We start from the raw sequence: 21,916 nt of genomic DNA on the forward strand, positions 1-21,916 counted from the left end.
CCATTTACAGCTTTCGTTTGTTGGCATGAAAGCTATATGATTGTAACTTTCATTGTTGGAGCCTGATGGGGATCAGCTATGCATTGTGATTTTTAGACAGCCTACAGAGCCCCCTCCAAAGTTTTCGAAAGTTCGCGGTTGACTGGGACGAATTTTCGGAATACTTTGGATCCCAAAATTTAGTGGATTGATTGTTCACTCCATCTGATCGTGAACCTGGTTGTTGAAATCCTACTTCTCAATCTGCGATGAGGTGTATCCATCGGATTTCATCAGGATCCTTCAGATACTCCACTCGATCTGCGATGAGGTGTATTCATCGAATTTTGTCTGGATCCTTAAGATACTCCACTCGATCTGCGATGAGGTGTATTCATCGAATTTCGTCTGGATCCTTAAGATACTCCACTCGATCTGCGATGAGGTGTATTCATCGAATTTTGTCTGGATCCTTAAGATACTCCACTCGATCTGCGATGAGGTGTATTCATCGAATTTCGTCTGGATCCTTAAGATACTCCACTCGATCTGCGATGAGGTGTATTTTCTTATCCAGAGAATTCTTGTAGGCGTTGATGAACACTTGAAATGCAGCTTTCAGCCTCATTAATCTTGGTGGGAATGTTAAGCCCCTTAGATGAATGAGTTGTGTACAGCTTCAATCTTCATTAATCTTAGTTGGGATGTTAAGCCTCTTAGAATAATGAGTTGCGCGTTGGATCGAATCTTGCCGATTGATTGTAATCTGCCTGTACTCATCCAATAGACTCTATAGCGGAGTTGTCTGTTTCTTCTCGGCTTTGGTCATCTTGATGACCACTGTCAACTCTCTTTTTGTTTATTTGGAGCTGTGCCGTAGCCTTAGTTGCCATGATGCTGCTATTGTGGCGGTCCAAATGCATAGATAAATTCTGCATTTAAGGATTGGAACGCGTGGATGAGATCTGCGCTCGAGAGTTTGAACGCGTGGGTGAGCCTCGTGTTTGGAAGTTCAACCAACTCGATCGCTGAGATCGAGTTTGGGCGGGATTCAAGCCTAGAATCCTGTTCCGATTTGACAGCTCATAGCTGTCTATAAATAGGCAGCTGGGGGTCGAATCAAGAGTCATTCGACTCTTCTTGAAACTTTAACGAAAATTTTCGTTTTCATCTCCGGCGAAAGTGATTCTTCCTCTCCTTCGACTGAAATCAATGGCGCCCAAGAAGAAGACCGTCTCTCGACCCTCCAAATCCGATGCCGCCTTGGCCCAGGGTTCGTCGGCATCTGCGTCGGCCGGTGGTGCCGTGACTCAGGCGAGCGTGCCACCGCCTCAACTCCCTTTAATCGGGGGTGAGTATAACTTCTGTGGTCGTCAAAAATCGCTGTGGTGAGTTCTGATCTCTGAATCAACGAGGAGACTCGTTTCAATAACGCGGAGCTGGACTCTGTCATTTAGTATTTTCAACACGGGGTTGGATCTTCGCGTCTAAGATTTTCGACGCGAGGTTTGATCTCCGCGTCTAAGATTTTTGACGCGAGGTTTGATCTCCGCGTCTGAGATTTTCGACGAGAGGTTTGATCTCCGCGTCTAAGATTTTCGACGCGAGGTTTGATCTCCGCGTCTAAGATTTTCGACGCGAGGTTTGATCTCCGCGTCTAAGATTTTCGACGCGAGGTTTGATCTCCGCGTCTAAGATTTTCGACGCGAGGTTTGATCTCCGCGTCTAAGATTTTCGACGCGAGGTTTGATCTCCGCGTCTAAGATTTTCGACGCGAGGTTTGATCTCCGCGTCTAAGATTTTCGACGCGAGGTTTGATCTCCGCGTCTAAGATTTTCGACGCGAGGTTTGATCTCCGCGTCTAAGATTTTCGACGCGAGGTTTGATCTCCGCGTCTAAGATTTTCGACGCGAGGTTTGATCTCCGCGTCTAAGATTTTCGACGCGAGGTTTGATCTCCGCGTCTAAGATTTTCGACGCGAGGTTTGATCTCCGCGTCTAAGATTTTCGACGCGAGGTTTGATCTCCGCGTCTAAGATTTTCGACGCGAGGTTTGATCTCCGCGTCTAAGATTTTCGACGCGAGGTTTGATCTCCGCGTCTAAGATTTTCGACGCGAGGTTTGATCTCCGCGTCTAAGATTTTCGACGCGAGGTTTGATCTCCGCGTCTAAGATTTTCGACGCGAGGTTTGATCTCCGCGTCTAAGATTTTCGACGCGAGGTTTGATCTCCGCGTCTAAGATTTTCGACGCGAGGTTTGATCTCCGCGTCTAAGATTTTCGACGCGAGGTTTGATCTCCGCGTCTAAGATTTTCGACGCGAGGTTTGATCTCCGCGTCTAAGATTTTCGACGCGAGGTTTGATCTCCGCGTCTAAGATTTTCGACGCGAGGTTTGATCTCCGCGTCTAAGATTTTCGACGCGAGGTTTGATCTCCGCGTCTAAGATTTTCGACGCGAGGTTTGATCTCCGCGTCTAAGATTTTCGACGCGAGGTTTGATCTCCGCGTCTAAGATTTTCGACGCGAGGTTTGATCTCCGCGTCTAAGATTTTCGACGCGAGGTTTGATCTCCGCGTCTAAGATTTTCGACGCGAGGTTTGATCTCCGCGTCTAAGATTTTCGACGCGAGGTTTGATCTCCGCGTCTAAGATTTTCGACGCGAGGTTTGATCTCCGCGTCTAAGATTTTCGACGCGAGGTTTGATCTCCGCGTCTAAGATTTTCGACGCGAGGTTTGATCTCCGCGTCTAAGATTTTCGACGCGAGGTTTGATCTCCGCGTCTAAGATTTTCGACGCGAGGTTTGATCTCCGCGTCTAAGATTTTCGACGCGAGGTTTGATCTCCGCGTACGGCAAGGTCCGGAAGCCAACATGGAGTCTTTCCTGGCTCATGTTAGGCATCATGAAGCCTTGGAGCAGGAGACCCGTTCCAAAGAGATAGCGGATTTGGAGTCTGTCGCCAACTTTTGGGTGGGTCAACAACATTTGCTAGAGGAGCAAATCATTGACCTCAATCGCACTATGGCTCCCCTGAGGGCCGAATTGGGACAGGCGGAGGCGAAGTGGAAGGGGCTCCAGTCCGACGTCGTTAAGGTCAGTGAGAACGCTGAGGCGGAAACTCGACGCCTGCTAGCCTTGCGCCAGGCAGATGCTGCCGCCAGGTCGAGCCGTGAAGACCGGATTCGGAAGGCTGCTGAAAACAAGGCTCGGGAGGACCACGCGAGCCAGGTGGAGGCGGCCAAAGAAGAGATCTCCACTTTTAGCGTGTTCGACTAAGACCTTTGCCTTGTGATTGTGTTAAGACATTTTGTTTATGACTTGTTTGTTTATTAAGTCATAACTTTGTTCAAATGTATTGTCTTAAACACTGGGTGCATGCTTTGCTTCTTTGAACGTAATATTATGACTTTCGCAATTGCAAAAACCATAACTTTGTTCAAATGTACTGTCTTAAAGCATCAATGAGGTTTGTGCCCGCTCATTGTGTGCATATTCTTTGGATATGTCGCTTTCCAGTGTTTCGCTCCGTAGTTGCCGACAATCTCGTATTGCAGGCAAAGCTTCTTTCATGACGACGAGCCTACTTTCGAGGCCAAGCTCTATCCTGATGAGTTTACGCTGGCGGCGAAACTAGGGCGACGGCGAGTTCGTTAAGATGGTGAAGCTCGGCTCCTGACGAGTTCACGCCGCTGGCGAAACCTAATTGATTGATGAGTTTGTCTGCAGGCGAAACTTGATCGCGGCGAGTTTTGCTTGGAAGCTAGACTCAACTGCTGGCGAGTTCAAGTAGATGGCTGAACTCAACTGCTGGCGAGTTTACGCTGCAGGCGAGACCCGTGAGATCGTGAGTTTGTGTTGAAGACCAAACTCGATTGGTGGCGAATCTGAGCTTTAGGCGAGACTCGTATGATGGCGAGTTTACACTACAGGCGAAACTTGGATGGTGGTGAGTTTGGCCAACAGTCAGAAATCCACCGTGGGCGAAGCTCATGCCACGCGTCCGTCTGCGGGCCCAAGTGCTTGCCAGCTAACGCTCTGCGGGCGCACTAATGCTCATTAATAGCGAAGCGACCGAACGCTTCGCCTCTCGTGTCCAATCCGATCGGTCGATTTGGAGTCTCGAGAGGAATAGCCTTTATTAGCGTTGAGTTCGAAGCGTTGCAGGACGTCTGGACCGCTTGATCGCTTGGGGTGATGAATCTCAGCCGTCGGACTTTTTTTTTCTTTTGAATATATATCCGTAATCGCCGCTTCTTCGGCAGAGTCCTTATTGCTTTGAAAGAAATCTGCTAGAAGAAGACCTTTGCAGAAAACTTCTCTTCCCCATGACCTCTTCTTCCGCTCACAGCGACTCCGAGGGCGTCGGTTCTTCCGCCACCGTCGTCGACATCAGCGTTCCGGCTGCTCCCACTGCGAGCTCGGTCCAGGGGTCTTCTATTCCGGACCCTGTGGCTCATCCCGCGTTCGTGCCCCTCCAGAGCTTGGTGGGCTTGGTGCATGGGATCGCCCTCTCGGTCAGCGTGGGCGACGAGCGATATTACGATGCGCTTCCTCTCATGGAGGCGGGTTTAGAGGCGGTCCGCCGCGCGGGTGATGCCTCGCTCACACGGCGATGCGAGCGGGAGCTTGAGCATGTGAAGCGGTGGATGTACCGCCTCGAAGAACTGGCCCATGACGATCCTTCCGACGTGCCACCGCCCCTTCCACTGTATCTCCTGCTCGAGCATGAGGAGCGGGCGAAGCGGATTCGGGCAAAGGATTGAGGACGCTGGCTCTCTTCGCGGTGAGGCGAAACTGCGGGAGCGTGAGCTCGAGGCGAGGAGGCTCAGCGAGGTTGCCGCGACAGTAGACCAGGCGCTCCAGCTCCTTCGCCAGGAGGAAGAGGACAGCAAGGTGGACATGGCCAGGCGGGAGCAGGAGCAAAAGGAGAAGGCGAGGATCCGTCGTGCGGCGGAGCGTGCTACGCTCAAGGCTAAGATCGGCTCCTTTAGCTTGTTGAAATTCCTGTAATGCTCGCGCTGTCTAGGTCCTCCCTTTTTTTGTTGTTTTGTTAATTTAGTCGGTGCCTCAGGCACCACAACTAAACTGCAAACTTGTGTAAACTTTGGCCCGTTATGGCCTTCTTTTGCTTGTTATGTCTTTCCTTACTTTGCTTGCGTAGTTTTCTCTTTCTTTATCTGCGCTGTTTGGCCTCTGAGTTGAACTTGGCGAGCCTTTGACTGTTCTGTTTTGGATTTAGTCGTTTTAGGCTCTTGTTCTGCCCTCTGTTTCTCACAGCGTGGGATCGGGTTGACTCCGATCTTCGCGTTGTAGCTTCAATGGAATTGAGAGAGCAGCACTTGGCTTGCAGTAAAGAACAATCGCTCGTTCCTGCGGCCAACTGAAGAACTTCAACTTCAACTCGCCTCTTGGCGAGTTGTTGCCTAGGGAACCGACAGACAGGTCGTCTGCCGAACCGCCTTTGACAATTGTCGTCATTTGGGAATGTGACAATTAATTATGGTAGGAGCCATCGCATGGTAGACTACTACCCATCAGTTATTCTAAAGGAATGTTAGAATATCTGGGATAGGTCAAATAGTTCAGGGACGTAGGAGTATGACTACTGACAGAAGTAATAGCACGTTGCGTGGTAGGCTATTACTTTGGTTGTGCTATTCGTAGGAATAACGACGCCAATCATCAGAGGTGATTATTAACTTGATGGGGTCTCGTCGCGATTGGAGCGACTGTGGGGGCCTACCATTCTTCTAAAGAAGATCGGCAAGTGAATTGTGTCAGAGGTTTAATGTTAACGTGACAGGAAACGTCGTGATTGGAACGACTTTGAGGACCCACCATCCTTTGGAAGAGGATTGGAGAGTGATTTTGTCAGAGGTTTAATGTTAACGTGACAGGGACTGTCGCGATTGGAACGACTTTGAGGACCCACCATCCTTTGGAAGAGGATTGGTGAGTGATTTTGGCTCTGGTCCTAACTAGGTGAAGGTTTGACCAAGGGGGCGTTTAATGTCGCCTGCTAGAGATGCTAATCTCGCCTGTTTTGAAAAATTCGGCCGGGGCGGGGCCGGGGCCCGGGCCGGGGCCTGAGCGGGCCGGACACCGGGCCGGCCCGGTTTGTTTTTTTTTTTTTAAATTTTGTTTTTTTTTATTTTTTTAAATTTTAACAAAACCATAAATTATAAATTATTATAAAAAATGTCATAAATTTTATTAATAACTTGAAATGAAATGACATAAATTACAAGTACAAAAAATGATAAAAATAACTTCTTTATTAATAATCGGTAAATCCTTTACAAGTATAAATTTATTTCGAAATTCGTCGCATCACAATAGATGAGTACATCCCAACTAGGTTGGCACCTACTCACCCATATCACTATCATTTGCAACTTTTTTCGAAATAATTTAATTCAAATTTAAAGCTAAGAAATAAAAATTACAATTTTATGAATATTATCTAATCATTATATCTATCTGCTAGTCCCAACTCTTCAAATTTATCTTCAATCATAGCAATCCGTTCGATGCCTTGTGTTCGCTTCTCGTATCTCCACCAATCCTGTAAGCACATCACCGCTTGTACAGTATACGGATCTAAGCATGTCCTGTGGTCGTCGATCAAACGTCCTGCTGTGCTGAAAGCGGATTCCGAGGCTACAGTCGAAACCTGCACTGATAGTAAGTCACGAACCATGGTGGAAAGTATAGGATATGAAACTGATCCATATACTTTCCACCATTGCAAAATATCTAAAGCATTTCCTTGACATCTAACTAAAGAAGCAGAAAAATATTCATCTATTTCAGAAACATCTAATCCTGATGAAGTTCCAGATCCACCAGTTAGTTCAGCTACCATTGCATACCTATCAAAACTTACACTTTTACCTCGACCTGTGCTCGAAGCTGAAGGTGCCGAAGCTGAAGACTGTTGTGTAGCTACACCATATCTAGCTGCATACTCATCATATAAGGTTTGAAAATAATTTCTAATAGCTAAATAATGAGTAGTAGCAGTAAGGGTGGATCCATCATCTAAGTCTATAATCTGTCCACCATACAATGATTGTAACAAACTTCGAAGGCCAATTTCCTTCAAGCATGGATCAATAAGAACACCAATACCAAAAATATGAGGAATAGGCCTAAAATACTTATTAAATTTACTCTCCATTTCAAAAATTATACTTCCAAAAATATCATCCATACGATATTTTGTAAAATTTTTTTGAATATTTAAAATTTGTAAAGCAGCTAAAGTAATAGTTGGATAATAACAACCAGATAATAACATAGTAGCATCATAAAAAACTTGTAACATCTCATTTAATTTACATATAACTGTCCATTCATCTTCAGTTATTCCATAAGCACTACCAGAGCTAGAACTAGAAGCATAAAAATTTATAAAATCATTTATAATTTCTTTATATTCTATTGCTACAGATAACATTGCATAGGTGGAATTCCACCTATGGTCAACATCTTTTGGAATTAGTCTAGGCTTATAATTTTTTCTTTTACAACATTGTTTCCATCTTTTAATTCTCATTTCAGAAGCATTATGCATATTAGTAACTGTTCTAACTTTTTCTATCATGGGTTTAATTTCAGAAAATGCACTTTGAACAATTAAATTTAAAATATGACAGATACATCTAACATGAAAAAGCTCACCATGACATGGCAATGACAAAGTTATTTTCAGAAAATCAACAGCTACATTATTATTACTTGCATTATCTAGTGAAAGAGTAAATATTCTTTGATCAATTTCTAGTTTCATAAGTTCTTCAACAATTAAATTTGCAACATTAATACCAGTGTGTGACTCTTCAATTGCAATAAAAGAAACAACTCTTTTAAACATTTTCCAACTTTCATCAATCCAGTGTGCTGTTATACATAAATAACCAGTTTGCACTCTAGATGACCAAATATCAGAAGTTAAAGAAAATTTGCAGTTTAAATTTTTAAAATAAGAAATTATTTTTCCCTGTTCCTCAACATAATATTTTAAAATATCACGTTGACAGGTTTGACGAGAAAATTTTGTAAATGCAGGATAAAAACCATCTCTAAATAAATCTTCAAATTCATCATCTTCTACTAATTTAAAAGGAAGGTTTTTAAGAACAATAAACCTGATTACGCATTTCCGGGCTCGGGCAGCGTCATAATTCCAACTGCCGAGGGTACCTGAAGAGGATGATTGGGAAAGCATAGACTGCCGGATATCACCTTGTAGATTTTGGCCTTTGTTGTGTTTTTCAATATGCCGTTTGAGATGGTTGGTGCCGCTCTTATGATGAGCTTTGAATATCTGGCCGCACAACGCACATTTCGCATTCTGAGAGATGATCCTACCGTGTTCATCCTTGGTGACGTCTATCTTCTCAAAAAAATTCCATACATCAGACCTCGGCCTTTTTGGAGCTCTTGGTGCCGTAGATTCGTCGCCACCAGATTCAGGATTAACACCGGTAGGATGAGGAGTTGTTGTAGGAGGACTCATCTCTGGATCGGTAGGAGTTGCATGTTGCTCTTCATAATCAGACCCAGAAGCCATTTGTTGGAAGTATTAGAAAATACAAAAGATTATAGGATAGTATATTAGTATGAGATAGTATAAGATTGTATAAGAGAGTAGTAGAGAGAGAAATAGATGAGTTTTGTTGTGAGAAAATGAATTGAAACCCCCCCTCTATTTATAGAAGCAGCCCCCTAGGTAAATGACCAAAAAACCCTCGAAAAATAGCCGTTTTTTGACCGTTTTAAGGGGCAAAACGGTCAAAAGACCAAATCTGGCCGTTAGGCCAGATTTGGCCCGGGCCGGGCTGGGCAACGGTGGGCGTTTGATGTCGCCTGCCAGGGATGCTAGTTTCGCCTGTCTTGAGAGGTTCGCCAAGACAAGGAGCTTAGCTCAAGGAGTAGACTTTGCCTAGACTGATAGGCTTGCCTGATATGATCGATTTGCCTGATCTGAGCGATTCGCCTGATTTGAGCGATTCGCCTGATTTGAGCAGTTCGCCTGTACTGGCAAGCTGGCCCAAGAAATTGAAGTGTAGGAATAGTTTTACCTCTTGTACCATTTGGAGGGTGTGAGGGTCAGTTTAGACTCGTGCACTCATGGGAGTTTGCGAATGAGAACTAGGGGTAGTACTTCTTCAGATACTTGCCGTTGATGGGCATCATGATCTTATCGCCATTCGGTTTGATGAGGCGATAGACGCCGTTCGAGTAGACTGTCTCTACTACGAATGGTCCCTCCCATTTGGACTGGAATTTCCCCTTCTTCTTGGAAGTGAGGATCATTGGTCGGCGAACGGAGAGCACGAGCTCTCCCTCTTTGAAGGCTCGGCGCTTGACTTTCTTGTCGAAGTTCTTGGCCATTCGAGCTTGATAGAATTCAATGTGCTGCTGAGCTTCCAGTCGCTTGTCGTCCAGCGCCTCGAGCTCTACGAGTCGCAGTTGATACTTTTCCTCGGCCGTCATCCCTGTTGCTAGGGCGACGCGGAGGGATGGAATCTGAATCTCTAATGGCAATACAGCTTCACAGCCGTATACCAATGAGTAGGGAGTGGTGCCAGTCGGTGTGCGAACCGTCGTACGATATGCCCACAGGCTCTCGCCTAGCTTTTCGTTCCAGTCGCGCTTGCTAGTGGAAGTCAGCTTGGTAAAGATCTTGATGATTGTTTTGTTGAAAGCTTCGGCCAAACCATTCGCTGAAGGGTTGTAGGCCGTGGAAGAGAGGTTCTGTATTCGGAATTTGTCACAGAACCTGGTGAAGGCATGGCTAACGAATTGCGTGCCATTGTCATGAATGATACGCCGGGGTACGCCGTATCAGTATATGACATGGTGCTTGATGAATTTGATCACGTCGCTAGTCTTGACTTCTCTTAAGGGGATGGCTTCGACCCATTTAGAGAAGTAATCGGTGATCGCAAGGATGAAGCGATGGCCTTTCGCCGATGGCGGAGAAATTGGCCCGACTATGTCCATCCCCTATGCTTCGAAGGGCCAGGACGCCCTCGTCAGATGCAGATCCTCAGGAGGTTGGTGCATATAGTTGGCGTGAATTTGGCATTCGTAACATCGCTTTGCATAAGCGACTGCGTCGTTAACCATCCCAGGCCAAAAGTAGCCTATCCTCCGCAGGCGATCCCAAAGTTTAGGTCCGGGCTGATGAGCTCCGCACACGCCGTCATGTGCTTCGCGTATGGCTTCTTGCGCCTCCGCCCTTGAAAGACAGCGAAGCAACAAGCCGTTGTATGACCTCCGATACAACGTTTTAGTGGTTGAATCGTAGTAGAATCTCGAGGCACGTCGTCGGATGGACTCTCGTTCCTTCGAGTCCTCGGGCAATATGCCGTATAAGACATAATCGATGATCGGGAGATGCCAGTCTTCCTGATCTGGCTGATCCGAGGCTTGATGAGTGGCGTTCGACTCTGGGACGTCTCTGGGTCGAAAGAGTTTTCGGCTGGCGACAGCGACCCGTTGGGTCGTTCCAAGAGGCTGGGCTAAGTTAGCCGCCAAGGATGCGAGAGCATCCGCATGGGTGTTCTTTGAACGGAGCACGTGCTCAATGCGGAAACTCTCGAATAACTCCACTAGTCTGACGGCCGCTTTGTGGAGTGGGACGAGATCATCATTCCTGACTTCATACTCGCCAGTCATTTGTTTAACGATGAGTTGGGAGTCGCCGTAAGCCTCCAGATGCTTGATCCCTAACTCTCTGGTCAACTCGAGCCCTATGAGCAACGCGTTGTACTCAGCTACGTTGTTGGTGCACGGTTCCATCAAGGAAAAGGTCCGGGGTAACACGTGACCATGCGGAGAGGTGAGGACCACCCCCACTCCCGCAGAAATAGTACCGCTCGCGCCTGCACGAGACGCGCCGTCGAAGAACATCTGCCACACCTCTGGCGACGAAGTCATATTGGCTTCGGGAGGTTCATCTGGCAGATCTTCGAATAGATCGGTCTTCTCCCCCAGCGGGTGACTAGCCATGAGATCGCAGATGGCTTGTCCCTTGACTGATTTCTGCGGCATGAAGTGGATGTCGTATTGAGAGAGCAGAAGCACCCACCTGGCCAGGCGCCAGTTTAACGCTACAGGTTGTGTCATGAAGACCCGAATGGGATTCATCCGGGAGATGACATGGATGGTTTGGCCAACCAAGTAGTGCCGCATCTTTTGGATAGCGAACACCAAGGCTAGGCATTCCTTCTCGACCATTAGGTACCGTTGTTCGGCGTCCTGTAAGGTTCTGCTCAGGTAGTAGATGCCTTGCTCGTGGCCTGCATCGTCGTTTTGAGCCAGGAGGGCACCTAGAGAGTGTTCCATGGCCCGTATATATATGAGGAATGGCCTCCCTGAGATTTGCGCCGCAAGGACAGGCGGATTTGAGAGATAAGCTTTGATCTCTTCAAAGGCCCTTTGGCATGGCTCGTCCCAAACGAAAGAAGTTTCTTTCTTCATCATCTTAGAGAAGGGTTAACATTTGCCCGAGAGATTTGAGATGAATCTTCGGATATAAGCCAATCGCCCCTGAAGGCCTCTTAGCTCTTTAAGGTTTTGTGGCGGCTGGAGCTCTTGAATAGCTCGCACCTTGTCTGGATCAATCCGGATCCCTTTCGTCGTGACGACGAAACCGAGGAATTTACCGCTAGACATCCCTAAGAATGACTTAGTAGGATTCATCTTGAGTTGATGAGTCCTCATGAGCTCAAACATCATCTTCAAGTCTTGGAGGTGGTCCTCCTTACGGCGACTTTTCACAACCAGGTCGTCGACATAGCATTCGACCGTCTTTCGCAGATGATCTCGAAAGATCATGCTCATGGCGCGCTGGTAGGTTGCGCCGGCGTTCTTGAGCTCGAAAGGCATGACGGTGTAACAGTACACCCCCATGGGAGTTCTGAATGCAGTGTGCTTCTAGTCCTCGGGGTGCATTTTGATTTGATTGTACCCCGAGAAGCCATCCATGAAGGACATCCTCTCGAACCCGCACGTGTTGTCAATGATGACATCCGTGATGGGTAGAGGAAATTCGTCTTTAGGGCATGTGGCGTTGAGGTTTCTAAAGTCGATGCAGATGCGGATCTTGCCGTTCTTCTTCAAGACTGGCACAATGTTCGCCACCCAGCCTGGGTGTTGCTCCTCTCTAATGAAACCGGATTCGATCAGCTTCTTTACTTCAGCTTCGATCGCCTCCATGATTTGGGGGCGAAAACGCCTCTGCTGTTGTTTGATTGGTTTGGCGTCAGGGCTGATGTTGAGACGATGCGTGGCGACCCGCGGATCCAAACCAGGCATGTCCTCGTAGTTCCAGGCGAAGACGTCGATGTATTCCCGTATGAGGGCAATGAGGTCCTCTTTTTCCTGTGGAGGCAGGCTGCCGCTGATGAATATATGGGTTTGATTCGCCTTAGTACCCATGTTCACCTGGAGGACTTCGTCTTCGGTTGGTGGTTCGCGCTGTTCGAAGCGACTGTTCCACTGGGCGTTAACATGGCGATCCCATGTCTCGTCATAGAGTGGAAGTTGTTCATCCTCCGCCATTTCGGCGGGGTCTACTGTGGTCATGTTGACTGTAAGGCTATCGAACAGATCCCTTACGCTGACGTCTGAGTCCCAAGCCGAGGTCGTCGACGATTGATCCCCCGAACATGCATAGTCGGAGTCCTCGTCGATGTAAAAGCACAGATCCGACGAGGAGGAGGAGTAGCCTAAGCCTCTTCTCGTCCTGTTGAAGTAATTTGATGGCTTTCCTTTGGGGACGTAGGCGGGTTTGATGACCATCTTACGTCCTCGGCTATAATTTAGGCCCTCCAAGCTGGTGAGGTCGTACCCCATGTCGCTCATCATTCGTCTCGCAACTCGACTGTACTGCGAAAACTGGGGCGCTGGGTCCTCGTCCTTGGATTCGTCCCATAGCGTGCTCAGGGGATTATCGATCCGACCGAAAATAATATCTTTTTGATAATTATTTTGGGCCGGTACGATGAACACAGCTTGCGATGACCTGATCGGCTGCGTCTTGACGGCGTATGACGAGCATCTCACTGTAGAGCTTCGACCATAGTTCATTTGGCGCATCGTCTTCGGACGTGGAACAAGACGACAAATAAGCAAAGTCGGATTTCTCATTCACGATAAATTTTTCCGCCTGAACAGCATTGGTTACATGGTGACTCTCGTAACCAATTACAATTGACTCAAAGTCATTCAGAATTAAGCTGTCACCGTATTCAGGCTCGCTATCCGCCTCGTTGCCGCTCTCTGGCTCGTCCGCTGGTGGCGCGTCAAGGTCCTGGTACAACAGGGAATCCGTGAAGTAGTTTTCGACGCCTTTGAAGGGCTGCTTGTCGGCCACTACTGTCCTGACTTGTTCATAGTTGTCCACATACTTCAAGCACTGGTGTAATGTGGACGGGACTATTCTGTTGCCATGGATCCACAGACGCCCTAAGAGGATATTATACGAGGGTTCGGCGTCGATGACGTAGCACGTCACCTCCGTCTTCATGTCGCCTATCCGACATTTCAGGCGGATTTTTCCGAGCGGCCGAGTCCCCGTGGTGTTAAAGCCGAAGATGGTAGTCGCAGTCGCGGAGAGACTCTTTGGTGGTATCCCCAAGTGTTTGATCAACTTCAGGGGTACGATGCTCAGCACAGACCCTGGATCGACCTGAATCTGATCTACTTTCGAAGACCCGACGTATCCCGTGAAGTACAGCGGCCGGTCGTGAGATGTGCTCTTGATGAGCATATCTTCAGGGGTGAAAGTGATGCACGGGACTCGTCTTTCAGAGACTTGGCAGCAAGTTGCACACCCCTGTTCTGCATCCGTTACCTTTGAGAAATGGGTATAGAATGCCTCTGAGTCGGCGAGCGCCTCTTGGAGGGCCTCTCGGGTGGACCTGGACAACCAGAGGAGGTCGTACATGGTGATTCGCGCGGGAATTCTTTTCAGTTGCGCGAGCACGTTGAAGCGGAAAGGCTGGCGACTTGTGCTTGGTCCGTCCGGATTGGGATGGGTTGCTGCGGCTGGCCTCGCGGGAGGTCCTGCCAGGTTTTACGCCCTCGCGGGATATTCTTTCGCAAATTCTTTCCCTGCCCGCGTGGCGAAGACGTTGGTGTCTTCTTCAGAATCGGTCAGGGCAGTCATCGCCGTGTCATCTCTACCGAGGATGGCGGAGAGAACATTGCAGTGCTTCCTCTTAGCCTCCTTAGAAGGTTGTACAGTCCACTGCTCGTCATGGAGGAGGTCTGGATGAACCCACATCACCTGCCCATCTGGCAGAGTTTGTGGGACCAAACCCTTTTCCCGCTGGTTGTGAGGATCGTCGTTAGTGATCTTCAAGACCGCCTTGGGGATAGGGATTACCCCAGCTGGGGCCTGAACCTCTGGGAGATTTGTCCCGAAGCTTAAAGTGATCATGTTCGTAGTCACTTGCTTCTGGACTTTCTCTTTCTTCAAAACCCCCGCGTCGTAGAGGGCTTGGAGCTTGTCCGTGAGGACGTAGCATTTGGTTGTGTGATGGCCAAGGAACCTGTGATATGCACAGTAACTTGGGTCACCGGTTTTGTCCGCCTCCTCAGGCATGGCGGCTTCTGGCAGCTTAATTCGCCCACTCTTGAGTAGAGTGTCGAAAGTCGCCACCACCTAGTCTTCTTTGAAATCATATTGCCGCTGGGGGCGTGGTTCAAATTGCCTGGGTTTCGGCTTTTGAGCAGCTTTCGGCGTCGGGGCGGTGTCGACTGCCATGATTTCTTTTTCCCTCGACCGAGGAGGATTCTTTGGTGCAGCGGGCTCTGTTGTTCCCTTTTTGGACTGCGGCTCTTCGGCCTCCAGCCTCTTGATCATATTTTCAACTTGCTCGCCTTGGCGAACAAGCTCCTTCCAAGTCCGGGTCTCTACTGCCCCGATCTTGGACAAGATATGGATCGATAGGTTGTTGCGACACATCTCAATCAGTGTCGACTCAAAAACTTGGTCCCGACAATGGACTGATCGATTCCGAAATCTCTTCACGAAGTCGTTGACCGACTCCGACTTCCGCTGCTTCTCAGCGAGGAGAGTGGCCATTGACACTTTCGTGTCATCGTCGAAGAAGCGGGCGAGGAAGAGCTTCTCAACGTCGGCCCATGCCTTGATAGAGCCCGGCTCTAGTTTACGGAACCATTCGAAGGCCACCCCCTTGAGGGTACCTATGAATAGGCGAGTTAGGATGGCGTCATTCCCTGTAAGGAATCCGGTTTGCGTCATTCCCTATACCAAGCTGATTGGCTTTAACTTCGCTGGGTATGGGACTGTGTCCTATTCGATGGGGTAGGGACGTACCACCCCCAGCTTGTTCATGTTTTGCTGAAGCTTCAGCGCGTTGAGTTGGTCCTGGAACTCGTCGAATCTTTTATCACGGGTGCTATCCCCAGTGTGCGATGTTCCTATCGACGTTTTGGAGGAGTAATCGGAATACCGACGATCATCCTCCGTCTCAGCCGCCGGACGGTGAGGAGGTATCCACTCCTTGTCCCTAGTTTGCCGGGGTAAGGGGCGTTGGGTCCTGTTCTTCTTCTTCTTATTCAGCAGTTGCTCCATCATCTCTCTTAGAGAGTCGATGGTTGTCTGCTGTTCTTCCAGCTTTTGAGCCATCGACTGCCCGGTATTGAGTTCGGTCATGTGCACTCTCGCCTGCGCGTCTTGACTTGAACGCGAGGTCTGAGATGTAGCCACCGCCGAATGAACCTCGTCTTCGCCGCAGGAAGGGGGAACCAGGGTAGAGTAATCAAACCCGATGCTTGCCCCCCTGCGACTGCGTGTTCGCTGGAATATGCCGTCATGCCGACGTCGAGCGAACCGAGTGTTAGGTCTTAGGACGGAGTCCGAATCTGGCGAGTCGGAGAGTACCGCCTTCCCCTTATCCGTCATGTTAATCGTGGCGGATGAGAGCTCTAGGTCATCAGCAACGTGTCCTTTTTGGTGACGACGCCTTTGACGGGAGGGCCTTGGTTGAGAGGACTGTTGTGACAGTCTCTCGAACACCGAAGGTCTCGCCGCCCCGACGCATTGGCAGTCAGCGAGGACCGTGTGGATGAGCCTCTCGCAGTGGCACTGAGGATTCGCCTCCTGCATAGTGCGTTTGCGAGCTAAGTATTCCCTAAGGTCTTCTGTGGGCGGTTGGTGACAACCCCCAGCTTCAGACGCCAGCCTTCGAGGATTCGCCTACTTGGGTAGGCCTGCTCGCTCGAGAAGATCTATTCGCATCAGGGATGTGACCTGAGAAGCGAAGTCCTCCTGAGCGGATGCCTCTGTTGTCCTCGGTTGGCGCTCCTGATTTGGAGGGCCTCCCGACGTCGGGCAGTTTGCCCTCTCGTCTAGTGTTCCTCGGGCCTGTATGATGGTTCAGGCCGTTGTGAGAAACAGGCGAGTTAGGTGGTACGTCCTCCTCTTCAATGTCATTGGTCTCATTGAGCAATTCATCCTCGGGGTCAACTGTTGCAATGTAGTTATGGAGAACCGTGCACGCCAGAACGATATCAACTTGTGCGGGGAAAGGGTAGTGGGGTTTTGAGGTGAGAATCTTGAAACGGTTCTTCAATATACCGAAGGTAGCTTCAATCTTTGACCTCAAAGATGAATGTCTAAGATTGAATAGCTCCCTCCTATTTTGAGGTGTTCTCCCCGTAAATTCCTTTAGATGATAACGAATGTCTAAGATTGAATAGCTCCCTCCTATTTTGAGGTGTTCTCCCCGTAAATTCCTTTAGATGATAACGGACACCACGATATGGGGATATGAAACCCGGCTGGGTTGTGTAGCCCACATCACACAAGTAATATTTTCCTACATATTACACAGTATTGTAATAAGATCTGTATAATGTAATAATTATTGAGGAATCACAATTTGAGTTAACAAGAATTTTACCAGGGTACACCCGTAAGCCATATGGTTATGGTCTAGACAGAGCATCCTGAAGGATTCTATAGTCGTTAGCCGACCCCTCCCACCCAGCTAAAACATAAGTGAACAACTTGTTTGGTGTACAAGCCGCGAGAATATTTTGTGTGACACCTTTTCGCCCTCTGAAACGCGATACACGTGTAGCAGGTAGCATAGCATCTACATGTGTCTCATCTATCATACCTACGCAGTCCTATGGAGTACAACTCACCACGTTAAAGTAATTTATAATTTGTTTAGAGAATTGATTTGGAAAAATGGTAGAGTGGGTGATATACCTTGAAAAATGGATAAAATGATGGGTTGCTTAGGTTCTCTGGAGGTACTTCATTCGGTGCTTGTTTCATAAATCGGCCTTGTATGCACGAAATAGCTTGCAGCACTCTATTGAAGTATTTACTGACTGTATCCCCTGATCTTATGAACTGTGTTCTCATCGTGCGATTTTTAGATTTATGTCCCAAAATATTCAAAGTTATGGCAAGTTTCTCCTCAACTGTTACATTCCTTGAGTCCTTTAAGAGATCGAGTTTCCTCATTAACGATGCTAGTTTCATAAATGCAGCCGGGCGCATTCTAACAAAGTTTTGACAGCTATCACTATAACCGTGAAATATTCGTCTCATCAAATCAGCCCTAGTCTTTTCCCTCCTTAAGTTCTCATCACTTGGTCCAGACCGTATTGATCTACGGGGACATTTGATGCTCCCCAAAAATGTAAAAATTATTACCATGATTGAAAATGCAGCACCAACACACATTCTTTTAACAACCTCTTCATCATCAAAATCACCATCCATCTACAATATTTAGGCCGCAGTTAAATTAGGTAAATAAAAATCCAAATAAACCTTTCACTAACATTCTCCTTTTATTTAGACAGGGCTGTGGTCTTTTAAATAAACAGTCTAGAGTACACAAATGTAAAACTTCTGTGATTTGAACAAACTTAGAGAGAGAAACAACTGATTAACCAGGTTATTGAATACAAGCACAGACTTGGAAAATTCCCAATTAATTTAAATTATCTTGTTTAAGACAAGCTTTCAGATAGTGGATATAGACATGCTCACGTTGCAATGAACGAAAAAATTAGAGACAGAGCATTGGAGACGGGAAGAGCACGACTTTCAGATAAACTTACGACTAGTAAAGGAACCCCATTTCTTAAAAGCTGCAGTTGCAATGAACGAAAAACCCCCCAAAAATCACAAGGTTAAATTTTAAACTCTTAAAACTTGATGCATGTTACTTATTTAAGCAAATTAGCTCTTTGATGAAGGGATACCTTAAGGTAATATTGGATCGAACCTCAAGCAGATGAACCTGATGGAATCCCCCTTCAAGGACTAAAAATTTACCAGATCAGGTATAGATCAGGCCAAGCCGCTCAAGTGGAAGAAGGTAAGAAGCAGAAATCACCCGAAATCCCCACCGTTGCTGCTAGATCTGGCTACAATAACACAAACAACCCATGAATGGTCGCTGAGGGCTCATTTCCCAGATTTTCCTTCCCCCGCCTTACAAAAAATTAGAGTCAGAGCATTGGAGACGAGAAGAGGCGGAGCAATGGGGAAGACTGAAGAGAACATTAGAGTCAGAGCATTGGAGACGAGAAGAGGCGGAGCAATGGGGAAGACTGAAGAGAACGAAGAGGCGGTGAAGATGACCTAACAAGAAGAGGCGGAGCAATGGGGAAGACTGAAGAGAACGAAGAGGCGGTGAAGATGACCTAACATTTCCCAGTTTTCTCTCCCCCAGCCTTGAAAGACATCCCAACAAATTTTTTAATGCCGTATTTAACATTTCCCAGCTATTTTCACGCCAAAACCAGCTGAAAACAAAAATTGCCAAAGTCCTACGTGGAACCCGTTTTCAAGGCCCAATTTCTCTAAACCAGTTTGTGAAACGAACAGGTGAAATGGAAATCACCCGAAACCAGTTTCCTATGTGGCAGCAACATTTGTTTTCATTTCCCAGTTTTCCAAGTTTTTATGGGCCAAACGAACAGGCCCTTTGTCATGTCCAGCCTCCGGTCCACTCCACTCCACTTTGTGAACAACTCCCGATCCGCCGTCCGCGTCCCGCCGTTCTCCCGTTCGCCTGCGTCCCGATTTTGTTGGTGCCAACAAATTTTGAACGCTAATCCATAAATTTCTCAGATATTAAGAGGGCAAAGATCTTGGATTTTCGGGGAGATTTTCGAGGATTTTTGAGCCGGATTTTCTCGTTTCCTAATCAGGGATCCCAAGGTAAGTCATGATCAATTCCTCCTTTAATCCATTATCGATCGTTCTCTATAGAAATTTTTAGCTTTTTATTTGGTGAAAAATTATAAGAAATGCTCAGCAAGCAATGCTTCAGTCATCGAGTATTGGATTGTTGTTCGGTTCTTGTAGGCGTATAAAACTGCCTATAGGTCCCTTAACGCAACTCGACAACACCGATTCGACGAACCGACCATCGGGCGACGTATGCAGACATGATTTTTAGTCCACAACGCCGAAGCCAAGTGATACGCGACGAAGCGCATTAACGAGGCTACGAAGCTAGTGAACCGCACACAAACAACGGAATAAATCCACTCGTGTGCGGAATCAAGCTAACGGTTTGAAGAGTCAACGAGTCATCCAACCAAGAGTGGACTCGGATGAATCACGACCAAATCAAGATCGGTTTCGGACTCGAACTCAGAAGCGGATTTACTGCCAAAACAGGAATCAGATTTACTGCCTAATCAGGAATCGGATCTACTGCCAAATCAGATCAACGAATCAGAGTCTGAATCAACCAAATCACGGACAGAACCGAAAGACGAAAACACAACGGAACCCAACACCAAGGGGGGGCTCGGCCAAAGCCGACCGGCCAGATCTATGCCCGGGCACAGTAAAGGGAGCCTATAAATAGGCCCCTTGTTTCATTTCAAAAGGTTGGAACTTTGAGAGCCGAAACTCTGCCAAATTGAAGATCGAGCTTGGAGTTTTGAAGACTTGAGGACTTGAAGATTCAGATCTGGTTCTCGACGAGCATCCACATCACAAAAGGCAGGATTTCGAGAGAGGTAAAAATCAGATCTGAGATCTACACAAGATCACACTCCGGATCAAAGCTTGGCCTTTGATCCCGAGAATTAAAGGCTACTATTTCCTTGGCGAAATAGTACCCTCGGCTATTATTTCCTTGGTGAAATAATACCCGTCGAATCGTGACTTGAAGATTCAGATCTGGTTCTCGGCGAGCATCCACGTCACAAAAGGCAGGATTTCGAGAGAGGTAAAAATCAGATCTGAGATCTACACAAGATCACACTCCGGATCAAAGCTTGGCCTTTGCTCCCGAGAATTAAAGGCTACTATTTCCTTGGCGAAATAGTACCCTCGGCTATTATTTCCTTGGTGAAATAATACCTGACCGTCGGCAAAGAACCCACACAAAGCGAGTGACCGCAAACAGGAGCTCGCGATTTGTTCGATAAAAGGAGAAAGTTGTAATCTTTTTCTTTATTTTTGATTTCGTTGTAACCGGATCTTATAAAAAGACCGGATCTTTGTAACTCAAAAGTTGTTATTTAAAGATAGCAATGGAATCAATAATGAAGAAAGACACGATTTTTCACCGTGAACACAAGGGCTACAATAATTTAATGAAGTTATTGGAAGATGACGAGAAGGATTTGTACGACGACTACACTAAGTATAGTAGATTGTCATTTATTCTTCAACTGATGCATATTAAGACCCTGAGCGGAATGATAGATAAATATCTTCAAATGCTTCTTAATTTACTACGTAAGGTAATTCCAGACGTAGAGAATAGCATACCAGGAAAGTGTTATGATGTGAATAAGATTATTAGTGCTGTGGGTTTAGATTACAATAAGATCGATTCTTGTCCTAATGATTTTTTCCTGTATTATAAGGATAATAAGAAACTTGTAGAATGTCCAAAGTGTGGAGTTTCTCATTAGAGAAAGAATACGCAAACTTCAACACGAAAGCCACATCAGTGAAGCAATAGAAGAAAATTCCAGCGAAGGTGCTCCGACATTTTCTCCTAGTGCCTTGGTTACAGTGGCTCTATATGACAAAAGACACAGCTAAATATATGTGGTGGCATAAGGAAGGGCATGTAGATGAGAGAAAACTAAGACATCCAATAGATATAAAGGTATGAGAGCATGTGGATCAAACTTTTCCCTCATTTGCCACAGAGTGCGAGAATGCCAGACTTGGTCTATCTAGTGATGCATTCAACCCATTTGGCATTATGAGTTTGAGATAGTCTACTTAGCCAATTGTGTTAATGCCTTATAATTTGCCACTTGGACTTTGTATGCAGCAACCATATATGATTCTTTCATTGTTGATACCAAACAAACATTTACTCAGTAATGACATAGATGTGTTTATGGAGCCATTAATTGATGAGTTAAAATGTCTCTAGGATGAATGGGTCCTAACATATGATACACTTTCTTATGAGTCCTTTTAATCTCTGTTCTATTCTTACATGGATGATTAGTAATTTTCTAGCTTATGGTAATCTCTCTGGTTGGTCTATGAAAGGGACACTATGTGGTCCGAACTTCGAAGGCTTTTATTTACAACATAGTCGAGAAATGTGTTATTGGTTTAACAGAAGATGGTTACGAAAAGGGCATAAATTCAAGGGGAAAAAATGGGCAAATAAGTTTGATTGCCAAGAAGAGAAAAGAGAGGAGCCATGTGAAATGACTGGAGATGAGATTGTAAACTTATTTGAGGGATATCCTAAATTCAAGTTCAGAAAGAACCGATTTACAAAAGAGAAAATTCTCGCTCCGAGACGCACTTCCATCATGAAGAGGGCACCCAAACGAAAGAGGCAAGTGCGGGGTTTAGATGTCACACATGCTCAGGATTTGCCGACAGGATGGACAAAATTTAGTATATTCTTTCAGTTGCCTTACTGG

Source organism: Asparagus officinalis, chromosome 7, assembly GCF_001876935.1.
Source record: "Asparagus officinalis chromosome 7, Aspof.V1, whole genome shotgun sequence".
Lineage (NCBI taxonomy): Eukaryota > Viridiplantae > Streptophyta > Magnoliopsida > Asparagales > Asparagaceae > Asparagus > Asparagus officinalis.